General features: G+C 43.0%; 1 protein-coding gene across 7 annotated transcripts in view; it reads right to left on the bottom strand.

The window, feature by feature from the left end:
- The window catches only part of LOC148540320 (bone morphogenetic protein 7-like), a 217,603-nt gene that overhangs the window by 120,883 nt on the left and 68,800 nt on the right, over positions 1–27,920 (bottom strand). The window contains exon 2 of one of the 7 annotated variants that reach the window (XM_088443318.1): positions 4,893–4,982. The exons of the other annotated variants lie outside the window; for them this stretch is intronic. The gene's annotated coding sequence lies outside the window, so the exon portion shown is untranslated. The remainder of the gene's footprint in view (positions 1–4,892; positions 4,983–27,920) is intronic. 7 annotated transcript variants of the gene reach the window in all.

Here is a 27,920-nt window from a genome sequence, read left to right as displayed (position 1 = left end):
GCCCCCTAACCCTCCCTTAGGGGTGCCTAACCATAACCTTCCCCCCCAGTGCCTAACCCTAATCCCCACTCTAAGGGCCTAAACGTAACCCCCCCTTCCCCGCCACCTAAACCTAAGTCACCCGGGTGGGTGCCTAACCCCAAGTCTCCCCCGAGGATGCCTAACGCTAACCCCCCGTCCCCTAGCCTAAACCTAACCTCCCGGGGGGGTGCCTAACCCTAAGTTCCCCCCGGGAACCCTAAACCTAACCCGCGGCTATCCGCGCTCGGCATATCGACGCCTGTCTTTAGATCCTTGCTGGGATATGACAGTCAGGAACCCGGCTGTCGGGATTAGGTCTGCTGGCTTCCCGACTGCATACCCTTTCCAAGACCTGGACAGGGGTGGATTGGGATGGAAAACCAGCCAGGGAAATTTCTGGGATTAATGGGGGTTGGTCTGTGGAGGAGGGCGAGATATTCCATCCTCTCATACAGGACTGCGGGAGAGAGAGCAGTGTGACAGAGCTGAGCTCAGCTGACCTAGGCTATTTCACACAGGACCGACAAAGAGCTGTGTACTGGCTGAGCTGACCTCATATAGTGACACTTGAAGTTGAGATTGAGATGGATATATATATATATATATATATATATATATATATCCATCAAGGCCTGATTCTGTGATTCTGAGATGGATGCAGTTGCCGCCTTCCTTGCGTCTTTTGATGCAGATCATCCATCTAAGTATGGCCTCCAATATGAAAAATCACTTTCAGCAACAGGCCTGTGTCACTCCAATAACACACCCATCGCTACATCTGCGTATGATTAGCCAACAGCCTGTAACCACACAGGAATGTCCAACACATTTCTGATGCACTTCTTTGTATCTGAATCTGTACAAACACCATCAGGATGTATGCGTGGTCAGGGCCGGAGCTACCATTAGGCAACCTTAGGCAGCCGCCTAAGGGCGCCGGCCACTGGAGGGCGCCGCTGAGTCCACAAAGAAAAAAAAAAAGGCATAATTCATGGATGAGTGAAATATAATGAATTTGTGGCACAGCTGTGTGGCATATTAGGAATTTGCAGCAGTGTTATGAGGTACATTGAGTTTGGTGCTCTGCTCTGTGTAATATGAATTTGGGACACTGCTGTGTGGCATGCTATTTAACGGGGGGAAACTGATGAGTGGCATATTATGAATTGGAGGGAGCAGGGGCGGTTGGTGAAATGTTGCCTAGGGTGCCCGGAAACCTTGCACCGGCCCTGTGCGTGGTGCAACTCAGACAGAAAAAAAACACCCCACTGTGTCCAACATCACCCCTGTGTCGGACTCCAAATCAGGCCCATAATGCGATATACTATGCCATAGAGGTGCTTGCTATATAAACATAACTACAAAGGCTAATGCATGTTTACATAATGTCACTCCCATTCTATCTGCTGATCTCAATCATTATAAAAATCTTAAAAAGGCTCAATAAATTGAAAATAGCTATTACCAAAAAAAAATTAAAAATTCAACATTCTGCCTGGCAATATGTTAGCAGTCAGCAGCTGGCATGACATTATGGTGATCATCACACCAAACATGCCGCAGCATACTATGTGGTCTATGTACTAAGCCTTGGAGAGAGATAAAGTGGACAGAGATAAAGTACCAACCAATTAGCTCCTAACTATCACCTTACATGTAGGTTTTTGAAAAATGACAGTTAGGAGCTGATTGTTTGGTACTTTCTCTCTGTCCACTTTATCTCTTTCCCATGCGTAGTACATAGACACCTTTATCATGTACGGATATGGAAAATATGTCACACATACTTTATCCATCTATAGGCACAATAGCCAAAGGGTATAATAATAATTATTAAATAATAATATTATAATATATATAAAACTCAGTAATATGATTGGAAATGGAATGTGCATTATTCCCCAATGACCGCAGTTTCTAGCATAACCGCACACCTGTACTACGTCTGTCACAGCGCCATCTATAAACACCAGCATCACTCAGAGAGACACTACTGACAGAATAGCAGCACATTGCTGCCTCACTGATGACATCTCCAAGCGCCACTGAAGCCGGCCAATCGGCAGGCATGACCCGGAGCACGCCGTTTACACTGCAGGGCTTCACGGGTTATTCCCGTATTAAACCCTGCAAGTTACCTGGGTTGGATTGCCAGGTCACTTGACCCGGGAATCCAACCCTGTCCCCTTTTACATCAAGGAGCTACCCAGGTTAACCCGGCAATAACCTGGGTTTTAGCTCTGGTGTAAAAGGGGTATTATATACACGTTCTTTTTAACTTTCTATTTTTCTTACATTTTGCCTTTCCGCTTATGACTAAAATGTATACTAATTTTATTTAAATAGAAAAAAAATTTAGTAATGCACAGTATGTGCACAACACAAGAACTCAATATAAGGTGAGAATTGTGTCCCCATAGCAGTAATTATTGAATAAAGGGGTTTTCACTGCTTCACTCTATTTAACAATATGTTTTGCATGTTTCTGCCATCCTCATAGCCTGCTATGATGACTGCGCAGGGGGACAATGAGCTTTTCACAGTTTGATATCAAACATAATGCCATCTCAGGATCACTGACAAGATACTGAGCAGATACAGCACATCAGTGTCACCTCTCTCTGGGCCTAATTCCGACCCGCTCGCGAGCGCTGGCATGACATCTGAGCCAAAAGCACTCCAGGGCTTGCGGCAACGAGACCCTACCGCAAGGGTCTCGTCGCAAGCCTGATGGTCGCGATGGTCTTGACCATCGCGACCATCATTTTGGCCACTCGATATAGCTGTGGGTGGGTACCCACAGCTATGCGAGCGGCCGGGAGGCCGCTCTTAAATTCAGAGGGACGGTCCTGATTCAGAGCGAGCGCTCTGTCAGAGCGTCCGGCTCTGAATCAGGGCCTCTGATCCTTCCTCTGCAGGCTGCTGATATAGCTCCTCCCCATCTCACTCCTGGGCACTGAATTGTGATCATACTCATGTGCATCCTCTGCAATATAGTAATATAGAAAAAATGCCATGAAACCTTTTTTTCAGAGTTTAACATTACTATTGAAGGCAATTTTAGGCTTTGCAGAGGAGACCCATGGCCAGACTATCAATGGGATGGATGGAACTACAGCACCAGGCCTCCAGATACAAATAGGCCCATAACCATGACAGTATGATGATGACCACCCACCCAGCTGGCCATAAATCAAGTATTAAAATTGTATTTCTTATTTCCTTACAAAATTAATTCAATTATTTATTTTATATATTTATTGAGACAATAGAGCTGATAGTATAGGGTGTGTTTACACACCCATATTGCACCGACCATACCCACAGCTTCTCGGTTTATTACAATGGGAACTTGAACTTGTACCCCAGGCCCTTGTGGCCCTTAATCCTGCTCTGAGGAAACCAGATTGAGTACTACATTGCACGAGAGGCCTATTTCAATAAAGTGTGCCAGTACAACATTCTGTATTGCGGCAATAGGGAATATTAAGTGCTGCAGAGATGAGGATGGCATTGATAAATAGATCCTTTATTCAGGTCTTGTGATGATATCCATTGGTTTATTGTTATTAACCACTACCAACAGCAGCAACCCTTAAACTTAAATTTAGAAATTAAATGAAAAGTAAACATAGATACCACAGCTTTTATTAATTGGTACCTTACAACTAAAAGGTGCCAAAGAAGGTGCTACCACCCTAAACTTACTGGGGGACAGTCTGAATGCTTCCACAAGGAAGAGCCCAGACCCCACTGCATAAGGCACCATATATCAAAGAGTAAGTGCCCCACAAGTCCTTGCGCCACAATTGGCTGCTGAGATGTAGCACCTTACCTCCAGGCTGCGCCTTTACTATAAATCAGAAAAATTTGAGATAAGGAACACAAAATAGAACAAGGTTTTGGGCTGGATGGTGGGATATCAGAATGGCAGAGAGGCTGTGTAGTAAGCTTCACCAGACCTTATATTCTCCTTCAACCAAACACATACACCTTAAGAATGCTATTTGTTCAACCATTTGACTAAGACCTAACTAAAATGCTAATCTGTCTAGGATCAGGACTGTATTATTCAGTTAATCACCAACAAAACCCCACAGGACTCATATATCCTTAAGCTTATCCAGCTTTCACCAACTCAAAGCAAATTTTTTTCATGTTGGTGCAAAAGTGGGTATACTGTATCTATGCACCTAACCAAACACTACTGCGGAGGAGTGTTATAACTTATGTGATGGTTCAGGAATTAAAATACCATTAATTTCCTTTCTCCCAATTTTACTAATTTCACAGACCATGAAGCTGAAATGTAATATCAAAATGATGTAACAAATACATAATGTTAATTACACCCACCACTATTTGCTACTAAAAGTAGGTCACATTAAATGTTATCTTTTTAGTAGAATAGCTAGAGATTGAGGCAGTGACATTTTGGCTTTGTAATACTGCATCAATCGTTTCTCAGAATGTTATTAAAACTAAAACATAATGCTTCCAAGTGCAATATCATCCAATAATTACAAACTAACAATTATTTTCGGGGGAAAAATAGTTTGAATCGCTAAATTATTGCATGGTTTGTCCAGACAATGCCCCAAACATTGCAAAGTACAGAGTGCAAAATTAGCTTGTTCCTTTATTTGGGGTATAATATTCAGAAAAATCTATCTTATGAAGAGAGCGAATGGGTTTCTTTAAGAGATACATACAAAATAGTTTTCCTGCTGCAATAAAACAGACTTTTGGTTCATTTATCAGAATGAGAATAAAATACAAATGCATTTACCATTCTGATTTTTATTATATAGATTATCCTTAGCAGTACTTTCTTTTCATCTTTACTATTATACTTTTTGAGTTAGCCTCACCTTTTCTTTACAGACTGCCTTTTTTCCTTTCTTCTATATGGTTATACACGTTTGGTAGTATTTGATGATTAAGTTTGTTTTACTGGGACTCTATGGAAATAACATCACAGACAATGGTAGGAGGGGTTAGCGTTCACATAAATGTTTTTAAAGTCCAACATGACAACATCATTCTGTGCAAGAATCATCTTACAATACATTTTGTCTAAATAAACCTACCGTGGGTTCATCCGGTAAATATTCCCAGGAACTGAACTCCACATGCTCAAGTTATTTTAAATATAGAAATGAATAACCCTGTGCATTAATAGGTTTTAATATAAAAGTTATACTGTATATATTCCTTAGTAATGTAATCTCATTAAAATACTCAACTGCAATTTAAATTGATGACTGTACGAGGATTCTTTGCCATGCAATATACTACATTTCTGGTACAACTAGCTGAATTAACTGGCGTTGCCCGGGTTTAAATCTTCAAGTTATTAAGTTAGGCATCCCAGACCAACTGCCAGGCATCCCAGACCAATTGCCACCCCTCTGTGAAGTATTCATCCACATCCATCCAGTGGAAGGCCCAGAATAGGCTCCCTGGGTCAACGTTCTGCCAGTGTACACTAACGGGAGTTCCAACAGGACCCTAAACCCCCCTAAAAGCTGACCAGGATCCAACTGGACCACCTCACATTGGTTTCATCCCAATTGGTGCAGGCCAATGAATTTTATATATAAGATAGCGTCAAACTGTTATTGGACAATTTGGTACCTTTTTAATGTTATTTATTGTGCAAGAAATAACCCATAGGTTGGGAGGTGGTTAAACTTGCTGTAGAATTTGTTCTTATAAAGGTGGCTAAAGAAATGGGGTCTGACAGAGTATTATGCATGCTTTTGCACTGCGGTATTGAGCACACGACAGTACTTGCGATGTATATTGATCGAATTTACACTTAAGACCTGAATAGGTGTAATTAGATTGCAGCTGTGAATTTAGACAAAGTTCTGTGAGGACATATGGACCAACTATAGACTATGCAAAGGTGGAAGTGTAAAAAATTCTATTCAGAGGCATATCTTTTGCACCTAGTATATGGTAGGTACAAAAATATCACCCTAATGATTAGGACTTTTAGCAAACCAAGTGCTCAAATACGGGGTCAGTCACTTTGGATGGTGATAAGGGCTAATTTACAAATTTTGTTGTGTGCACACAGTTTGGGAGCAACATACACCCTTTTGCCATGTGGCTGCAAGGTCCAATGCTGCAAGTTGACCAAAAAGTATTGATATTCTTATTTGGGACTTCGTCAAGATGCAGACACTGGAATCCTGATAGCAGTTGGAAGCCCGGCTTTAGCCTCCCGACATCCCAATGGTAAGTATTAGGGCAAGGGTTAGATTTAGGGTTAGGGACTAGGGGGAGGGTTAGGGTTAAGTTGTGGGAGGGGAGAGTTGCGGTTAGGCTACCATGGGGGTGAGGGCTTTAGGCTGCCGGAGTGGTGTTATGTTCTGGGTTGTTTGTGGACCCGGGGTGGTAGCAGGAGCGATCACAGAAGCAGATTTGAAAATAAAACTAGGATCTTTAATAAGTGCTTGAGTAGACATATAATGTGGCAGTAAATAAAAGTCCAGGAATATATAAATGTGCACAAGAGTTCTGTTGTGGGAGCAAAAGGGTTAATGTCCAAGTAGAAACAATTAGAGCTGTCCAGGTGTGCAGGTAGTGAAACTGAAAATAATCAAGCCAGGTTTGCAGATAGTGAACTGAAGCGCAGGATGTCAGCAGGCTCAGGCACTCAGGTATGGGCAAGGGTGATGGAGGAAGCGGGGTAGTCCAGTGGGAGCTAGGAGCTGACAGGCAGACTGGCAGACAGCGAATTCACAGGAACAGGAAAGCACAGAGAACTCCCTCTCAGCTAGGCTGAGATACACGTTGCACTTTCAAAGAAGGAAGGCACTGACCCTTCCTAAATACCCAATGCCGTGCTGTTACTGGCCGGAGGGAACATGTGACTCACCAGGATTGGCCAGCCGCATCACATGGCCAGAAGGCAAGATGGCGGCGCCCATGCCAAATGGAACGGAGATGCCGCCAGGCCTTACCAGCGCAGAGTGACAACAGGCCCGAACAACAACGCGCGCAGCCAAAGCCCCCCACCAGACACCAGCTCCGCCACCAGACAGCCCGCGCCACAATGACCTCACAGGTAACACTCGCCTAGCGCCATGCTGAAATACCCTGGCCGTGACAAGTGGAGGGTTAGGCTGCGGTAACAGTGGGTTAGCGGGAGGGTTAGGATACTTTCAAAATTCAGTCGGGATTCTGACTGTCACAATGCTGGTATTCTGACTTCTGGCATCCCGACCGTACCCAGGCCTCTTATTGTTACTGTCAGGGTTCAGCCTAGGATCGGCTATCTCTTACCTCTGTGCCGGCTTCCCCTGACTTCCTTGTGGTCAGACGCCTGGTGCAATGAGGGTTGTGATGCTGAGTATTCTACCTTAGGCGCTTTTGCGGACTTCCATGGTTGGCTGTGTGTTTGGGGGATCGGAGTTCCCATCATGGGTGCCGCCATGACAGTTCCTCTCATGTGACAGTCCTCCTAACTAGGGATGTGCAGGCTCGGATAGGTTCGAGTTTGCACGTGGAGTTCGGATTTTTCCCTCCAAAAAAACGGAACTCAGAACGAGGCAAAACGTCATCTTACATGGACGAACATCATCATTCCTGGTCTTTTGTCCAGGAATGATGATGTTCGTCCATGTAAGATGACGTTTTGCCTCGTTCTGAGTTCCGTTTTTTTGGAGGGAAAAATCCGAACTCCACGTGCAAACTCGAACCTATCCGAGCCTGCACATCCCTACTCCTAACCAATGGTAGCATGATCTCAGTCAGCTGACGCTGTGCTCCAGTAATCTGCTACCCCTGGGTATAAATAAGCCTCCAGAACTCCAGGAAGTTGCCTGATCAACAGTTGTCAATCCTAGTTTACTAGTTGAGTTTTGTTTCAGGTTCCCTCGGATTCCAAGCCTTTGTTCCAGTGCTTTCCAGCGAGCAGCAGAGCTATAACATTCCTGCCTGTGTTCCAAGCCTCCAGTGTCATTCCTGTGAGCCACAGAGCTATAACATTCCTGCCTGTGTTCCAAGTCTCCTGTGTATTCCTGTGAGCCACAGAGCTATAACACTCCTGGCCTGTGTATCTAGCCTCCAGCGAGCTACAGTGCTTTTATAGCTCTGTGTGTGTTGGAGTTCCAGTGTCTCCATTCAGCACCAGGGTGATTAATATCTCTACCTGTGCATGCTGTTTTGTGATTCCCAGCTACAAGGTTATCCTGAGTGTTTCACAGCTGCACCAATTACAAGCTACAAGTGTTCCTGTGAGCAACAGTGCTGATTACATCCCAGCCTGAGAGCTTTGTTTTCAGTGACACTGCAATTCCAACTCTGCCTGAACATTAAAGTTACCAGTGTCTCCTGTGAGCCATTCCATCTCAACCTGTGTATATTACCAGTGCCATTCCGTGTGGCTAAGTGTGTCCACACACCGTTCCCTGTGTATCCTTTGTGTGCCACCCCGCAGTTCAAGTGCTATTTACACCTCACAAACAGCATCTCCTGGTGAATCTCCCAGTGCAATAGTGCCTTGGTTAGGCACTTCCCTTGGGCCACTGACATTCGAGTCTCTATTACCACGGGGCTTGGATACCTGGTCAAAGGACCGCGACCTGCCTGCAGGGTGCAGCTAAGCCAATATCCCACTTGGAGGGGTCACTGGCGAACACCTCCCTGCAGGTTAGACTCCGCACCTTTGACCAGGTCTCGTCAACGTCCAAGACCTGTGGATGAGGAGTCCTGATGTCCAGGCCAGTTCCCCGAATTCTTCCAAACTATCATCACAACCCCTCACTAGGGGATTCCAGTACGTCAAACCTGACAGTTACGGAATCTGTAGGCCTGGTGACAGAGGGGGACTAGGGGTATACCCATACCAGGCCCCCAGGCCCAGAGAGGCCCTGAGGTCCAGACGGGCCCCGAGGACCAGACGGGCACAAAACAGGGCTGCGTCTGCCGGGACCCATAGCCGCCAACCCCAGCTCTGCCTCCCTTGTAGCCTGGCCCGGGCAGCACTGGGTTCTTTTAGGCGCTCAGCTGCTGCCCGGGCATGAACTCCAAGTGAGCAATGCAGCAGCATGATGTGATAGGTCACGTCGCAACACGTCTTCCCTGCCAGTCAGGCAGGCTGCAAAGCTGCGCTGGTTGGGGACTTCTAACAACAACCGTGAGGAGTCTAGGTGATGATAGAAGAATAGAGATCGAGCAGAGAAAGATAATAGGCGCTGGGTACAGAAGAAGATGAAGGGGAAACTGATAGGGGCTGGGGCAGAGGAAGGTGATAATGGATGGAGGCACAGGAAGGTTATAGGGGCTAAGGGCAGAAGGTGGTGATGGGGTGGCAGAAAATGATGGGGGGCGCTTCTGGGCTGAGGAAAGTTATGAGGGACTGTTCCCTCCTACCCCTGACAGCACTGTCTTCAAGAAGACCTTGGAAGAGACGGCAGACAAGAACTACAGACTGCATCGTCCGTGACAGAGAGACAGTGTGGTAAGTCATAGTGTATTTTTACTTTATTTAAAGGTTGGTATATCTTTCAGTTAACATATCATGCAGGGGAGGGATGCTCGGGATCGGGGGTGGTGGTGAGAAGGTGGGGCCCCCAGAGACATCAGTGTACCGGGCCCCGAGATTTCTGTTGCCGGGTCTGTGTATCTGTACATTTATACCATAATGGTCTATGTAAAATTTTTTCTGTGCACTTTACATATGGTGCTGTCAAAGTGTGCTGACTGCATACTGTATATGCCATGTGTAAAGCACATGACCACATAGTGATCATTGAAGTTAATGGTCATGACATGTGAAGATTGGGACACCAGAGAACCTTGCCCTGTGGGCACCAGAGATACGTAATGAAAGCTATAAAAATATAAACTACTTTTTAGATCCTTCCAAACTTCAGAGTTAATGTAATTATTCATTAAAATCTTCAAAATAGCATCTCACTGAAAGGAAACTATTGTTTTTACAACAATCACCCACTTGAAACATCTACATTTTCAAAATTAGCTATCGGAAGTTCTTGCAGAATATTAGCAATTGTATTTGTCTGCGTATTGAAGCATAGAATTATCAACATCTTGGTACATAAATGCAGTTTAAGATTGTTTATTACCAAAGCGAAGGCTCAATATCATTGAAACATAGTAGTACACAACGCTTTCTACTTTGAATTCAACTGTAAAGCTTTCCAACTTTATGAGCTCGGTTCATAGAATAAGCAAATGCTTATGGTTTTATACTTTTCAAGGGAGATTAAGTTTTACTGTCGCAAGCAAAATAGAAATATCTGCATTAAGATAACTTGCAGAGATACTTATTGACAGTACACAATAATGGTAATAGCCTCTATGACATTGCTATAAGACAAATATTACTCTGAATTGATTTCTGACTAAGACAATTTATTCAACAAGATGTCTGGAGTTTAAGACGGTTTAAAATAATAAAAACTAAGCTGTCTTTTAATACTTTTCTTCATTTATTTAAAGACACCTTTGCCCAAATACAGTACATATTTACCCAAAATTGCATGTCAACACTATATAGTACACACTAAGGAGGGAATTCAACTAGCCGTGATAATGCAATAACTTTTTGCACCCTAAGTTTTCTCACTGCTAAGCGCTCCCATTTTTCGCACAATTTAATTCCAAAAGTCACAATGTGGCATTCACACGTATATTCTTGCTGGTCTTACCAGTGATAAGTATGGGTGAACATGGGGGAATCTGCCTGTACCCCCCAAAAAAGGCGAAGTGATATAGGACAACAATATAGAAGTGCATTAGTGACCCTAATAAAAGTATTTGGGGTTCTTAAATTGTGTCAAATGGCTGTTTTATGCATTTTGGTAAAACAGTGAAAAACTTATAGAAAGCAAGGGTTTTTTTTTTGCAAAATAAATATTATTTTTATATTGGGGCTGCATAAAAATGCCTATAGGATTAGATTTATCATTTAAAGACACTTTCAAATATCCTTCAAAATACACCTCTAACACCAACCTGCAATCTTAAAAATAACTGTCCTATTCATACAGCACCCCCATATACCTGTCCCACATCAATTAACCCATATTCCTGCACTTTTTCACCCCAATAAAGTAATTATTGGCCAAATAAAGTTTATTCAAAAAATATTTTTGCCTAATTAGTCATTAAGGAAGGTGCCCCAGTGGTTCTGAACCAAGGGCCTGATTCAGACCCGGTCGCAAGCACTGAGTGCTTACAGCCGGGTCGATGGTGGCCCAGAGTGCATGCGCGAGACCCGGATAGCGACGGGCAATCCGTCGCTCAGGGTCTCGCACCAAAGGGGGCGTGTTGTCGATGTTGGGTGACACCACGCCCCCTTTGATTGGTGGGCCGGGGGGGGTGGCTGCCCAGACGGAGGCATTCCCATGAGAATGCCTACCGTCTGGGGGCGGCCCCACTGACGTCACAAGTGATGTTAGTGGGAGAGCTTTCGGCTCTGTTAGAGCCGAAAGCTCTCTGGGGCTTGCGGCCAAGAGACCCTACCACAAGGGTCGCATCGCAAGCCCGATGGTCGAAATGGTCTTGACCATTGCGACAATCATTCTGGCCGCTCGCATTAGCTGTAGGTGGCAACCCACAGCAATGCGAGCGGCCAGGAGGCCACTCCATAAAAAGAAAAAAAAAGAAGACGCCCTGATTCAGAGCATCCGGCTCTGAATCAGGGCCCGTCCAAACATTTTTACCTTAAGATAGGCATTTTCCCAACTTTTAACCTGCTCAGGAGGTGGTGAAAACTAATTTGCAAAAACGGCATGTCAAAATTTGCACCCGTCAAAACCGTGGCTAATTGCGCAATAAGTATAAATTCCCATGATAATCCCTTTTCCCCCCTATATATCTTGCCAATTAGTCTTCTTTTGCCTATAGATTGTAAATTTGGGAGCAGAGCCCTCTTGCAGTGGCGTCACAAGGGGTTTGCGGCCCGCACCGGGTGTCACCCTTCAAGGGGGTGACACCAAAAAGAGCAGCACACACACCCGCGGGCCGCACCCCATCCACAGAAATGTCTGCTGCCCCCTTCCCTGGCACCACCGCCGATTCCAAATTTCCTGGCCCTGCACGCCGCCACTGGGGGTCACTTCATTCCCTCACCGCGGCTGGCGTCCAGAGCCACACACAAGCACAAAGCACAGAGCATCTCTCTGTGCCTGTGTGTGGCTCTGGACGCCGGCCGCGGTGACGTCATCATGCATGCGGCACGCCGGAGGGAGAAGATGGAGGAGCGCACCCGGACACCCCTAGTGCAAGCCAGCCTGGACATCTTCAAGAAAGGTAATTAGTAATGCACAGGGGAGGGGGCACAGCATAAGGGGCATTACTGGGGGTGTTCTAGCGCCACTGTATAGGGGGACTACTGGAGGCACAGCATATGGGGCACTACTGTGGGTAATGTATAGGGGGCACAGTAAAATGGCACTACTGGGGCACAGCATATGGGGCACTGCATAAGGGGAGCTCCTGGGGTAGTGTATAAGGGGCACTACTGGGGGTATTGCATAAGAGCACTACTGGGGTGGGGACTGTATAAGGGGTACTACTGGGGGTATTGCATAAGGGGCACTGCATAAGGGGAGCTCCTGGGGGATTGTATAAGGGGTACTGCATAAGAGCACTACTGGGGGTATTGTATAAGGGGGCACTACTGTCTGGAGGCACTACTGGGGGTATTGCATAAGAGCACTACTAGGGGTACTGTATAAGGGAACTGCTTAAGGGGCACTATTGGGGGTATTGTATAAGGGGCACTGCATAAGAGCTACTGGGGGTACTGTATAAGGGGGCACTACTGTCTGGGGGCACTACTTGGGGTACTGTATAAGGGCAATGCACAAGGGGCACTACTTCAGGTATTGTATAAGGGGCACTGCATACGAGGAGCTCCTGGGGGTATTGTATAAGGGGCACTGCATAAGGGGCGCTACTGGGGGCACTGCATAAGGTGCACTACTGGGGGCACAGCGTAAGGGGCTCTAATACAGGAGGCATTGCATAATGGGCTTTAATACAGGGGGCATTGCATAATGGGCTCTAATACAGGGGGTATTGCATATTGTGCACAACTACAGGGGCATTGCATAAAGGGGCACTACTAAAGGGGGAACTGCATAATGGGCACAGCTACAGGGGGCATTGCATAAGGGGCACTACTACAGGTGACATTGAATAAGGGGCACTACTACTGTGGGCATTGTATAAGGGGCACTACTACTGTGGGCATTTTGTATAAGGGTCAATAATGTGGTCATTGTGTAAAATGGGCACTAATGTGTGTCAGAACATAAATAAAGGACACTACTTTATGGTGTAATGTGAATCAGGAGCAATATGTGCGGTGTATTGTGGATATGATTGTGCTACTGTGTGGTGTAATTTGAATTGGGGATAGTATTGTATGACCCATGCCCCTTTCTTTCGAGTTCACACCCCTTCTTGGCGCCACAGGCCTTAGGCACACCACGCACGCTGTCCTTTTTTTGATAAATTGCCGGGAGAGAGGGGGGCGTTGTTCCAGAACGTCTCAAGGATCAATTTAAGCACTGCTACCCAGAATATCGGGCATGGCATCATCACGCTGCCGGGTGCACTTGACATTCTGGGAGGAGCACCTTGTGACTGCTAGACTGGTAAGGGGGAAGAGTTCGTGGAGCTGCGCACCTTTGTCCCAATTTTTTTTTTTTTTGGTGGAGGGGGGGGTGTCACAGTGCATTACAGCATCGGGTGACATCAACCCTAGTGACGCCTATGCCCTCTTGACCTAGTTTGTCTGTTAATGCTAAGCCTTATTTTAGTATCGTGTTTGTTGTCATTTCTAAACTGCTGCAACACGCTAGCGCTATACAATTAAATGCTAATAAATATATAACCAACCAATTTAATATTTGTTCTTTACAGCACATTTTAAATATTTTGTATGCATTACAGTCAATAATGGTTTTCAGTCTAATTATTTTATATATACACAATTATGTTAAGGTTTCTAATTTGATTAAATTATATTTTATACAAGCAGTCGACAAAATGCAAACTTTGTAATATCGGTTACACCACTCCTTTTGGTTTCAGTAGCTTTTAAAGGTACCATTCACTAGATGTGCATATTCGATTGGTTGGGAGCTACCCAATTAAAAAGGACCACAGGTTTCACTACTATTTTCTTGTACTTCTTAAAAACTGTTCATTAAAATAAACCTCAATGCTACAATTTAACATTATTCTTGATACTTAGCTGACACATGAAAAGTTAGAGAAATAAGGATTCCTTATCACTCCATTTAGAGAGTTCCGTAAAAACTGTTACTATAGAGATACCACAATGGTGATCCGTAATACCTAATTTTCAGAAAGTGTGTTTCTACCCTCTCCTCCTATACCTACTGCCCCTGCATGTGTGGTACCATTTACTGTACACTGCAGAGTCTGGGCAGAAAATGTCAATGTGATTGCAGAAATCTCACCTTTCTTATTATTCAGTTGTGTCCTTTAACACCTCACCTCAATACCACTGGCGCAAGTGAGCAGACAGGTCCAGTGTGACCCTACGAAACATCAGGAGACTGCACTAATTAATTTGATCTGCAACACTTCTATTAGGGGTATTCAATATGGGAGCGATAACATCGTTTTTGCGTTAATATTGCACTTATGACGTCATTATCGCAGGTTTTAGTTTTACACCGTATTCAATTTCAAAGACTTATCGCAGTTTTGAAAAGTCTTTGATAAAAAAAACGGTGATAACTTTTCACCATTGAATAGGTGTCGAAAAAAAGTGCAGAATTGGAGTTTAGGGGTGCAGGTTTAAAAAAAATAGCCTGCACCCCTGGGAATGACATTTAAAAAAGAACTGTCAAAAAAAGTTTTTTAAAAAAATAGGGACACCCCAAAAAATTAATTCAAAAATTGGGATGAAAAAAAAAAATTGGAAAAAAATGATTAACAATAGGGAAATAGGTTCAGGGCTATTCTGCAAGTATGCGGCAGGTGTTTTCTAGAATAGATTTATAGCGGCAGGTGCACAAATGCAGAATTTTTTAAAACTTACTTTAGGGACAGCAAAATATGCTAGTACCCATTTTCATGTACCCCAAATTTGATGGGACCACTTAAAAAAAACGAAAAAAAAAAACCTAAAGTGCTCTTATGCATCACTTCTTCAATGTCGGGAAAAAAAACCTGCTGTGGCTATTTAAATCCCCGACTTTCATTTAAAGGCTAAAACGGGGGTACCCATAGTGATCCCCCATGTCTTTACAACTTTAGGGGGGTCTTACAATTTTTTTAAGGAAAAATTTGTAACTTTACGCAAATCCAACTTCGGAGGCTCCAGTTTTCGTTAGTTTTATATTGAATACGGGGATAAGTGGGCGCGCGCCCGATATTTTAACGCAGATAAAAACTCCAATATGAAACGTTAACTTCGACAGTGAAGTTAACGTTTCATATTGAATACCCCTCTATATCTGTCTGTGACTGAGTCTGTATACTGTATAATCTGATGTGCTACAGTGCAGCGGCTGTGACTTTTTTCATGCCAAGTTTCGTTGTGCTAAGATGCATAAAAAGATGCACGGTGCAACCAGAGTTGCACAGGACCTGGCGTGCCCAGAGGGGCTATTTGGAGCGACTGCAGCAATAGTACATGAAGACATATCTGTAGGAATTTGGATTCTAAATTATTTTCTTTAATATTTCCTGATGACAATCTTTCAAAAGATTGAAACGTTGATATTTTCACGTGTCTGAGTTGTTTATTCAAAATGCCCTGAGTGCGGCTCCTCTGGAGTTGCTATTGTGGTGTATCTGTGGGGGCACCGGGCAAACAGTTAATATTTATTTAGATGTGTGCCAGACCACTTGACAAAAGTCCAGGAATGATGATGTTCGTCCATGTAAGATGACGTTTTGCCTCGTTCTGAGTTCCGTTTTTTTGGAGGGAAAAATCCGAACTCCACGTGCAAACTCGAACCTATCCGAGCCTGCACATCCCTAATAAATAAATAAATATATATATATATATATATATATATATATATATACACACACACACATAACATTTTTTTTTTATTTCATGTCTGTCTTGCATGTTTCTTGATTACAGTGGATTACAAAAGGCAACCTTTGGAAAATTAATATTAGAGCAGTGCTACACAATATGGTAACGTCAAATAGTTTTCCCATTTTCAGGTATTTCATATGCACTAAGTAGCTGTGTGTCATGAAAAAAAATACAAGAATCTAATTTTTTCAAATCAGATAAAGAAGGGACAGACCAACTTTGATTTGACTTGCAGTGTCTGCTTTGTATTGTCACAAGCCCTGACAAGATATAAATTCTGCAAAAAGGTATACCTTTGTGTTACCCAGTCACTACCTTGGAGGTTATCAGGTAGATTCAGGGTTACAACAAATTCATGTGCAGTAAGCACTTTTAAAATATTCCCTCACACCATGTAGATCTGCGACACCAAGTGCAGCAGGTAAACACCTTTTTATGTGCCTTTGGCATGTACAACTACTGTATAAGGAGGCATGGTAGCAGCCCCCCGATTTTATCACTGTAAGCGTGTCCAGCACTCCTGGAGATGCCGTGCTAACCCCAGAGACTCTCCCTGCACTGCCAGCTCCTCCTCTGTAACCGGGAGCCTGGCGCTGCATTGAGATGTTAATGTGCAGCGTCAGGCTCCTTGTCACTGGGGAGGGTCCGGCAGTTTGAGGTTACCCCCTCGGAGAGTGACACTTGGTGCAGTCCATACTTCTGTAGTGAGACCACCGAGTGCAGTATATAAATTAATGAATCACAGAGAAGCAAGAAGTTAATTCTAAATCGATGCGGTTTGTGATATGTAGTAAAACTTCCACAAGCAGTGATACTAGTAATACAATAGAACAGTATTATGGATTGGACATGAGCATTACTTTATAGTAGCACAATGGAAAGGTGGGAAAGTGTAACACATGAATGGTACCATGCATTCAATTACAACGTGGTAACAATATAATGCTTGCTACATCTGTAAATGCTACAGACACTAAAGTGTCACAATTAAACCATCACGTGATCATGTATAAATATTTATAAGGCAGAAACGCTGACTGAACTTTAATATGTTAGGTGACAAACTAGACCTGCAGCGTATACTATCTATTAGTGTCAACCTTACTTCATGAACTTGCCAAGATACTTTGTAAAGGGAGAACTATATTGCTGTAATATGCAGAATAAAGTAATGAAGCTAAGTGAAAGCAAACATAAAAATACTGTTGTGGAGAAACAAGTGATGTAAAGACTAACTATGCCTAATAGAGCAAAGTGTATAATAAGGGCTCCTCCTTACCATTCACCGTGGTGGTGGGGATGTGGCAGTACCTGAAGTGCCAAAGCTCATTGTACTACAGAACATCCAAAACAGATAGACTGTCATTGCAATGACAAGAAAATCTAAATGTAACCCCCTTATTATACACTAGTTTATAATAGTAGCCTTTAAATATATAATGTTTTTTCAAAGAAAACCAATGTTTAATCACTTTGTTCAATAAAGTCACAAAAAGTCCCTTCATTCTCTAAACCACAGGTCTCAAACTCAGTCCTCAGGACCCCACACAGTGCATGTTTTCCAGGTCTCCTCACAATCATAAGTGAAATAATTAACTTCACCTGTGGATCTTTTAAAATGTATAAGTGAGTAATGAATACACCTGTGCACCTGCTAGGTGACCTGGAAAACGTGACCTGTGTGGGGTCCTGAGGACAGAGTTTGAGAATCACAGCTCTAAGCTATTATGACCTAGTTTCAAAGCTTTCGTTTTTTTTTAGTTTTTTACGTCATCCTCGTTAATAGATAAAGTGCAGTAAATATTTAAAACATTTGGAACATAATGACTAATAGGACTGTTTAGGAATTAAATCAACTGGCATAATCAAGTAGACAGAATAATTCCTTACAAGATTTCGATATTTTCAGTAGTCTGAAGCCCATTAAAAAATGAACTGCTTAAAAGTGAAGACGTCCATGATGCTGTGTTCTGGAAGAGACAGAACACAAGGCAGTTCTCTAAAGCTGGGCATCCACTATACAATTTCTGTCAGATATCTGTCCAATCTGGCTGGTTGGAATGAAAACCTGGTAATGTATGGGAGCAAATGACAGTCGATCATATGGTTTTAAACACTGAAAAAAAGACAAAAAAATTTGTTCAGATTGGTTACATTTGTGTGTTTTAACCAATTTGTCTGAACAATCATTTTTGGCTATTTTCCAGTGTTTGCGAGAAAATGGTCGACTGTCATTTGCTCCCATACGTTACCAGATTTTCATTTAAAGCAGCCAGATTGGACAGATATATGACAGAAAATTGTATTGTGGATGCCCAGATTTAGAAAGTGTCATTTGAGAGAAGGTCAACAAATATCTTAATTGGAAGTATCTATAGTATATAGTATTTACAATGAAAATGTAGCCCTACTGTACCAGTGGCGGTTCCAGAGGTGGGGCTGCAGTGCAGGGAGCCACACCAACTGCCCTTCCAAATGCTGCCAAACACCACCGGCTGGGGCTCACTGGCAGTTGGTGGAGATCCCCTATTTGAATTTTGGACTTTACTGCAGCCCCACCTCTGGAGCCACCACTGAACACAACTACATCTTTCCACACAGTTGTCCAAGGTAGTGAAGGTCCATTAATATTATAGGCCTTACCCATTGTCCTAGCCTCAGAATTTCTCTGGTAAAAAACAGTTGGACAAAAATTGATGGAGAAATCAATTTTTTTGCTGACCAGTGGAGGATACCAAAGGACATTAGTATTAATATGATCACATGTTGATTAAAGAATCCTTGAAAAAAATTGCAAACACAAGTTATCTATTGTATTTGGTCATAATAGCAGTGTTACTCAGAATATAACTTGAGAAGGTTGGGATACGAGGTAACATTAGTACTGCATAGGGCAGGGTAATATGGTGAAAGACTGTAATGGGATACAGGCCATAATGGATAGCATCATAACCATCATGTCAACTGGATGAAGATAAACATTGGCTTGCAGAGGAATTTACCTCCTACACATTGCTGACTGGTAAATAGTCTTCCAGGGCCACTATGAAATATACACAAAGATCTTGACATTACTGTAAACATGACAACCTTAATTTTGGCAAACAAACCCAGTATTTTCCTTGATGGGCACGGTTTAGTTTTTAACTAGTGGTACCTTCATAGGCGCAGTAAAAAAAATAAGATCTATAGATTAACAGCAGGAAAAATCATCATTCCACCAACATCTGCTCCAATATAGTCAAAAGATGTAAATATTTAATTTCTAGACAAGTTCTATACTACTATGAGCCAAATGTAATAGGGTGAGAGTTTAGAAAATATGAGAGTTTTCTCACACTTTTTAAACTCGGCCAGTGTAATAGAGTCCGAGAACTAAGCAACAGAGCAAACTCGCATGTTTTTGAGACTCAAAAAGCTCTCACGATTTAAAATCTCATTCAGATTTTTTCCCATTTTGAAGATAAAACTTGACCAATGTGAGAGTTTACTGCTAAACTCTCACTTTTTCTAAACTCTCACCCTATTACATTTGGCCCTATATGCTTCCAAATATTTTTTATATAACAGGCCGAGAGCACAACCATCTTTCATATACAGTCTTTTACTGTGACTGAGTGAGTACTCTATACAGTGCCAGATTAAGGTTCACATGGGCCTGGAGCTGAAATTTATGAAGGGCCTATTGCGTGAAGCGCAGGGGGTGTGACCAGTGCCATGGGGGTGTGACTACTGATGTGAGGAGAGGTTGAAAAAGTGCAAATCTTATATTCTAAGTAAATATATACATTGTTGATTATAATGAAAAATTAATAAATCCATTTTTTTTCACCATAATTAACATTGTATATATTTAAAATTATTTTATGTACATTGCTGTGAGGGTACTTTGTGACCTAGCAAATTTACGCTACGTGCGCTCTGCGAACCTTGTTTCAATAAAATAATTAAACTAATAATCAATCATACGACTATTACAACAGTTCAAAATATGGCATAATAATAATCAAGGGTCTCATTATGTCATATTTCATACTATGGGCCTGATCCAGATGTGGACGCTATTACTCAGCCGCAAGGAAGCGCTGGTGCAACACTGTCCAACTAGAATGCAAATATAGCAGGAGGAGTCTGTAGGATATAGACACCCTGCATGCATCTGAGATCCCACTGCAGCATCCATAGACACTGCCTCAGATCACCATTGTCACCATCTGCCCCTAAACGGCAGACTGCGGCTCAGGGAGTACTGCGACTGTGATCACAGGGCCCATTGTGCGCATGCACCCCACAATCAGATATGTACATATACTATTGGGTTTATCTACATATCTTATTCAGGCCCTGTGGCCATATACTGTGTGTTTGTATATAATATACACAAATGTATAGAATACATATATACACAGATTCTTGCACACAAGCATACCTTGCAGTACAACGCTACAGCAGGCTTTTGGAACTCCAGGGTCAGCAGGACTGGGTCACGAGGAGGAGGCAGGGGTCACCTTTACGGAGCTCAGCTGCTCTATCCGTTCAGCCATGGTAGTGGGGTGGCATGACATCACACGTCTGAGGAGGCGCTGAGATACCAGGCGCGCAGGGTGGGGCCTGTGAAGCCTTCCCCTGTGCCGCCTTTTGTATTATGGTGGCCAAGTGTACAGCATGATTCCTTGGGGGAAACACTCTCTGCCCATTGGGGAGGGAGACTGCAGAGGACTTAACCCTGAGCACCCACCAGGCGAAATAGGGGGCTGGGGGACACATTTGGGGAAATGTTACAGTAATTATCTTAGTAAGTGATGCAGCTGCTGGGGTACTTAGTGGTGCATGAGTGCAAGCTCATTAACCCAGCTAGTGAGAGAGAGCTTGCAGTAGAGACTGCTGAGCGACCCTGGGGTCAGAGCAATTGTTACCTGGGAGAAAGCATTAGCTCTCCATTAGAGGCAGCAGGATCTCTAGGTGCCATGCATCTGCCCCTTGTCATGGATCTAGCTCCAGTCCCCGACAGCCGCCTATGTGCTGGCTGTATGACTGTGGATGCAGGCAGCGGGACATCCCGGCTATCACTGCCAGACTTGTCCCCTATACCTTTCCATTCAACTTCAAGCCACACATATTACACACATACTGTACATTCACGTTACTTACATCGAGGACGTCCTGCGCAGGCATCATAGCAACGCCCACTGCTGCTCTATGGGAAGTGTAGTTCTCACGGCCATAGACTCCCATTAGATACTGCACTCATTGCCGTGCAGAGACACTACAGCTCCCATCGGGCATTGCGTGGTTGGGCAGGGACTGATGGAGTTTGAGCTCTAGATGCTAAAAGTTAAATGCAGTGGCAGGAACTGTCCGAGACTCGATGCCTGGACTCATCTCGACCCCCCAAGCAGGCAGAGCAGCCAGGGAGGTGTGTGGCGTCAGATCTCAGGCAGCCGCTGACAGCTTTTAGCAGGATTTTTTTTCCTATTGCCTCGGGGATCTGTGATCCTGTGGGCCTATTTTCACCAGGGGGCCTGGAGCTGTAGCTCCATCCGCCCCATTGTTAATCCGGCCCTGACTCTATATAGCTGGCTAGAACAATCATGTGTCATGTATCACTGATTTAAGATTTATTAATAAGTCCTTGTATTGACATTTTGACAAAACTAGCAATGACAAAATGTGAAGCACACAATGATTTGGCTTAATTTGTTTTCGGTTTTAGTTTAAATCATCGTTTTGTTTTAATTTTGGATCTAGATTTATTTAAAAATTGATAGAACAACGAAATCATGTAATTTTGACCTGTTTTTGTTCCTAAAGTATTATTAACACAGCACAGATGGTGTAATGGTTAGCGTTACTGCCTCACAGCACTGAGGTCGTGAGTTCGATTCCCAACACGGACCTAAATGTGTGGCGTTTGTATATTCTCCCTGTGCTTGCGTGGGTTTCCTCTGGGTACTCTGGTTTCCTCCCACACTCCAAAAATATACTGGTAGGTTAATTGGCTCCAAACATAAATTAACCCTAGTGTGAATGTGTGTGAGCATGTGGTAGCGAATATAGGGCCAGATTCAGAGCCGGACGCTATTTGCGCTCGCTCGTTCAGAAAAAGGGGCCAGCTATTTAAATTCAGCGCTCGCTCTTTGCGGTCTGTTGATGCCTCTATGTCTGAGCGAACAAAACACGCGCTCGCTATTTTGTAAAGATGCCCCCTGGCCGCTCGCATCCTACGTCATCTCAGCTATTTATTTGATTAATCGAGTACATCGAAAGGCATCTGAACTGCTCGCAGTGCTTGTGGTAGGATTTTCCTACCGCAATCATGCGAACAGTTCAGGCTAAGAAACAACCAAGTGACGTGGTCGATGACGCTGCTTTGTTAATTATTCACACCCTTAAAACGCCCGTTTTGACCTTTTGGCACGCCTGCGTTTGGATCACCACTCCCCGTTTTCAAGCACCTTCCCCTGTTACCACCCACAAACGCCTCATCCTGTCACTCAAATTAGCAGGCACTCGCTATTTTGCGAGCGCTCTATTTCCGTCCGCAATGACTGGTTGGCACATGCGCATTACGACCCATACACAGCGAATGAGCGGCCGCTTACGAGCGGCTCTGAATCAGGCCCATAGATTGAAAGCTCCACTGGGGTAGGGACTGATGTGAATGGCCAAATATTTTCTCTGTAAAGCTTTGTGGAATATGTGTGCGCTATATAAATAACTTGTAATAATAATAATAATAATAATAATAATAATAATAATAATAATAATAATAATACAACATTAATAATTTCCAGTCAATTTGGAACACAAATGTTTTCACCAATATTGGCCAAAGGCTGCGGTAAGCTAACTGCCTAAACTAAGCTACAGAGCAGTGGCAGAAACACATGGTAGTTTAAAAGAATACAGCACATTATGAAACATAGTGGTACAGCAGTGGAAGAAAGCATAGGAGTTTAATAAACTATACAACCCTATAGAATGTTTTAATTAAAAAACTAATAGCCTAAAAGTAAAAGCCTAGTAGAAAAAAATATAATATATAACCAACACACAGGCCTTATGTCTATAAAGATGATTGCTACCGAAGTAATGTATAGTAGAAGTTACATAACAATAGGCAGCGCTTATAGCATAAAGATATTTTGTATTTAAATATGCAAATATAATTCTTTATATTAGATAGCTGAAAAAGTAGTAATCACAATAAAAAGGGAAACAATATTCCAAGAGCAATATAAAAAAGTAGAATACCTCAAAATTTCAAAACATGAATAAAAGTAGCTGGAGGGTATATAGATATATACCAAGACACATGCAAATTGGTTATAGTCCAAAACATATTCAATTTAGTATAACGTTTCCAGTGTTATCCACCTGACAGTTAAACAATTTGTCTTAAGCCATTGCAAGCTGTTTCAAAGAGTTATATGCAAACGGGTTACCATGCATGGGTGTCATGTAAATCCCTTGAGTGCTGTGGGCTAGACAGTCCCAAATTATTCCACACTGTGGTAGATGACAGTACCTTAATTCCTTTTTGGCAATCAGCGGGAAGGTGCAGTGGGAAATCCTGTGGAGCCGTGAAGGTAAATAAATGGATTTCTGTTGATATGACAGTCTCCCATTGATAAAGCTTTGTGTCCCCGTAAAGGATGATGCTGACTCCAATAGAGTATATAAGTCCTGGGGCACAAGCGAGAGGTAGGTGCGGGGCAGTTATCGGCAGCTGCAGTCTGCAGATATTATCACCCTAATAGAAGGTGAAAGTGCAGCCTCTCCAATGTGTAGACCGCCGATCTCCTGTATAATGAGCCGAATGCCTCAAGGCTCCGTTGGGTGGCTGCCCGACTGGCACGGGCCACTAGGTTTGCAATGCACAGGATCCCAAGATGTGAAACAGCTGATGTGGTGGATTTATTGCTGTGGTGTCCTCCAGATAATAATGCCTAACGTGTTTCCCTGTAGATCACAGCTGTATAGTAGAAAACTAGACCACCACCTAGCTTTCTCCAAAAAGCAAATCACAGGTCTGAGGCCAGTACAGGTAAATGGAGATGGAGTAACAGGCTAGTAGTCTTTACACCAATACAGCAGTTGAGCAAAGCCAATAATGAAAAGTAATTGGACCCTTGACCCAGTGGACCTTTCTACCCACCCTTATGTTGTATATTAAAAAGGACAAGCACAGTTTAACAAACTAAGCACTTCAGCAATAGGTACTGACACTTTTGTGGCTGAAGAAGTGCTTGGTTTGTTTGTGACCCCACAAAAGAAAATATTTTGATTACTTGATTAAACTAAGCTACCAATGAGCTTAAGGCTAAGAGTGTTATACATCCTCAAAATTTAAGATTTCATCACCCCAGGGCCATAACTAGGGTGGTATGACGTGCCACGGCACATGCCTGCAGGGCAGGGGGTGCTGTTCAGCATAACCCGTCAATTTTCTGTTTAGAATCATTCCCTTGTGGCTTCCTCTACATAGGGGTGACCAGCATCTCCTGGTCACCGCTATGTCCTCCCTGGCCAACTCCCTCTCTAACTGGACACCTCCATCCTTTATTTAAGGCACACATTTCAAAATACTGACATACCAGAGACTCAAACCCATCACCTCTAACATTGCAGTCAGACACCTTGCACATGGAGGTATTTACTCCTGCAAATTCAAAGTATATGAAACACAATACACTTTAAAAATAAATAATAATAATCAGCATAGCAGCTGAGCAGATCTATGTAGTGTGTGGCAGTAGAGGATAGGATGTTTGGTTGCACACTACATACATCTTCCTAGTTGCAATGATTGTAAATTGACAGTTATATGCTTCATATAGTTAGAATTCACAGGATTCCATTACAGGAGCATATAGCACCATGTGTAAGGTTTCTGACTGAAAAGTGAGAGGTGATGGTTTTAGCTCTTGGGTATGAAATGTGTGCCTTAAATAAATTAGGTTTTAACTGAAGGTTCACATATTCTCCTGTACTTTTAGTAGAGCTTTCCTGTCTGCCACTGTGAGAGGTGCTGGATTCTGGGTACTGTATGACTAATAAGAATATGTGTGATTTTAAATAAAAATTAATGTAACTGTATTACAAGGACCTCTAAAGCCAAGTGCATGACTGTGGTATACGGGGATTGGAGGGTTCTGAAAGCCAGTAATATATTATATTATATCTACTGTATATCATGTGGGAAGAGGCATCAAAGCATGTGCTTTTTCTGGGTGCAAGGGATTGTTGGAACTTTGAGTCCAACAGGCCAGGGTGAGGGAGGATAAGGGGCGCCCTGTCTGTCACATCATGTATACTGGGCCCCACAATTTCTGATGGCAGCCTAGAACACAGGCACCGATTTCTGACCCAGGCGTTACCACTCTAGTAGCTTTGCCAATGAATTCAGATGCCGGTACATACAAGGACCTGCCTGCAGCTGATATTTGCTGAATATACTGTACACTACAAGTAGCACTCTTTCAGTACCTACAGTCCGTTATCTACACTGTTTTCTCCAGGCTTGTGCATGGCTGTTCTGATGGACAAATCCTGCTGCATGTGCAGTTTCACCAATGTTCTCCTACATCTAGAGCTGGTGGCATATACTGGATAATTATTTTGCATCATCACTGCAGTCATTGGATTCACACTGTATTTAGCAGTGACACCTGGATAGCAGTAGTACAAAGGTATTGGTACCACTTCATCATAGTATGAGACAAATCAGATTTGTCACACCCCCTAGCCCATGAGGCCACATCCATTTTTTGGATGCACATCTTATGTATCTATTTGAAAATGTGGTGGTGGGGTGGGGTGGGGAAATGCTCCTTCAGGACCAGGACACCAAAAACTTTAGTTATGGCTCTGTGTCACCCTCATCTTTGTTGTTAATATCACCATCACACAATATTAGATACTGTAATCCCCAATGGAATCAACAGTTACAGTCTCTGTTTGTAATTGGCGGCAAAGGTATTCCTCTTGGAATATGTAGTTAATTTTGATGAACATGTTTTTTTGGAAGTAGCCTCCTACACCAAGCACTAAACATATTTTCCGAGTACACACTGGTGGGCAGCCTAAGTACACCATAACTAGTTTGTACTGTACAAGGGGCTTAACATTTTATATTTTCCTCCCAGTAGTCAAAAGGGACTATGTGATATAATTTGTACATTATCATTACAGTAATCCTCTACCATTCTATTGATGCTTAGTTTACCAGATTGAGTCATGGTAGAGGTGTCAACATGTGTGGGCAATTTTTTAAGCCTGACTGGTTGTCATAATGGTGTTTCACTCTGGTGTGCCGAGTTGACTTGTAACCACCAGTGGGCCACTTAGCCTCTTGGAAAAGTTCAGTTTTTGCCTGGTAGCAGCATTTGCAGGAGAAAACGAAGCAGGTGACGTAGTCGTGTCATGTGCAACCTGAGCTGACAATTTGCTTTACAAGGAGCTCTTTGCATCTCTTAATATCAGTGTCAGTTGGAAAGAAAGACATTAGGTATGACTTTAACCTAGGATCAAGCATGGTTGCGAAAATGTAGTGATCCAATTGCAAGATGTTGCAAACCCTTTGGTCCTGATGAAGCAAAGAACCTGATTTACAAGTCCAACATACTTAACAGGATCTTTTCATTTCATCTTCTATTTCAGCTTCTCTAGCTGCTTTTCTAGTAGTTTAATTAGGGTAGCTTGATTAAACAAAGTATTATCCAGTGTGCTACAGTAAGGTAACATCCCCCATCTCCCTATCTCATGGCTTTAAGTGTATGTTGTGATGGCTTGTTGCTGTTCCTACAGTCGCTGAAGCATATGAAGGATGGAATTTCACTTGGTTACTTGCTTCGGTTCATGGCATTGCAAATTAAACTGTTGTTGCAGCTCCTGCAATCTTCTACATGTGGTTGCTGAATGCCAAAATTCACATAAATTATATGTACCACAGCCAGCATATCCTCCATGGACCAGTAATTTTTTTAAGAATCTCTGAACCACCAAATTTATTGTATGAGCAAAGTATAGTACATATTACAATTCACCCAGTTGTAATGCTAGTACAATGTTACTTGCATTATCAGGAATTGGATATCTAGAAGAGAGTTTTAGCAGGTTAAGCCATTTGCCATCTGCCATTTGCCATCACTTCCCTGAGTTTTTCCAACAGATTGAAACTGGTATGCCTGAAACCAGTGATACAGAAATTAGCCTGCCTGTGAATGAGCTGGCATCGTGTGTTAGATACTGCTGCTGCTAAAGGCGATACACACACCCAAAACTTTATTTTGACCAGTCCTACTTGTCCACGTATCTGGAGTTAAGTGGATATTCGGTACAATAGCATTTTCTAGGCCAAGAATAACTTGCTGTGCTGGTAAAATAAAACTGAGAAAGAATATGGTAGCGTGAACAGTTGACCTCAACTAATTGGCTAAAGCTAAATGCATTGATGGAAGATATTAGATGTATTGTAGATCTAATGCTAACAACCCTCATGACTTCAGTGATCCACTGTGCAACAGGATGGTGGCTGTCATACTTTGTTTCTCTTGCAAATGGTTGTTTCACAGGCATTTGTTGTGTGAAACTACTGGTCTTCTTCTTGATCTCGTTCTGTAATGAAGAGTCACCACCATCAGCAGCCCTAATGTGCATGGATTCTTCTTGGGAATACTGGAGGGGGGGGGGTCAGTTTGGATGCAGGTCTAGCTCCAGTCACTAATAAAATTTCTACCACCAAAACTTTCATCATCAACTTTATGTGCTGATATCTACCTATGCTACTTGTAGCTGATGCTGGACTGCTTGTTATTGT

This window comes from Taudactylus pleione, unplaced genomic scaffold (assembly GCF_031769625.1).
Source record: "Taudactylus pleione unplaced genomic scaffold, aTauple2 ptg000019l, whole genome shotgun sequence".
In the NCBI taxonomy this organism is placed as follows: Eukaryota; Metazoa; Chordata; class Amphibia; order Anura; family Myobatrachidae; genus Taudactylus; species Taudactylus pleione.
The sequence above is the reverse complement of the archived record's forward strand: the minus strand, read 5'-3'. Positions and strand labels throughout refer to the sequence as shown.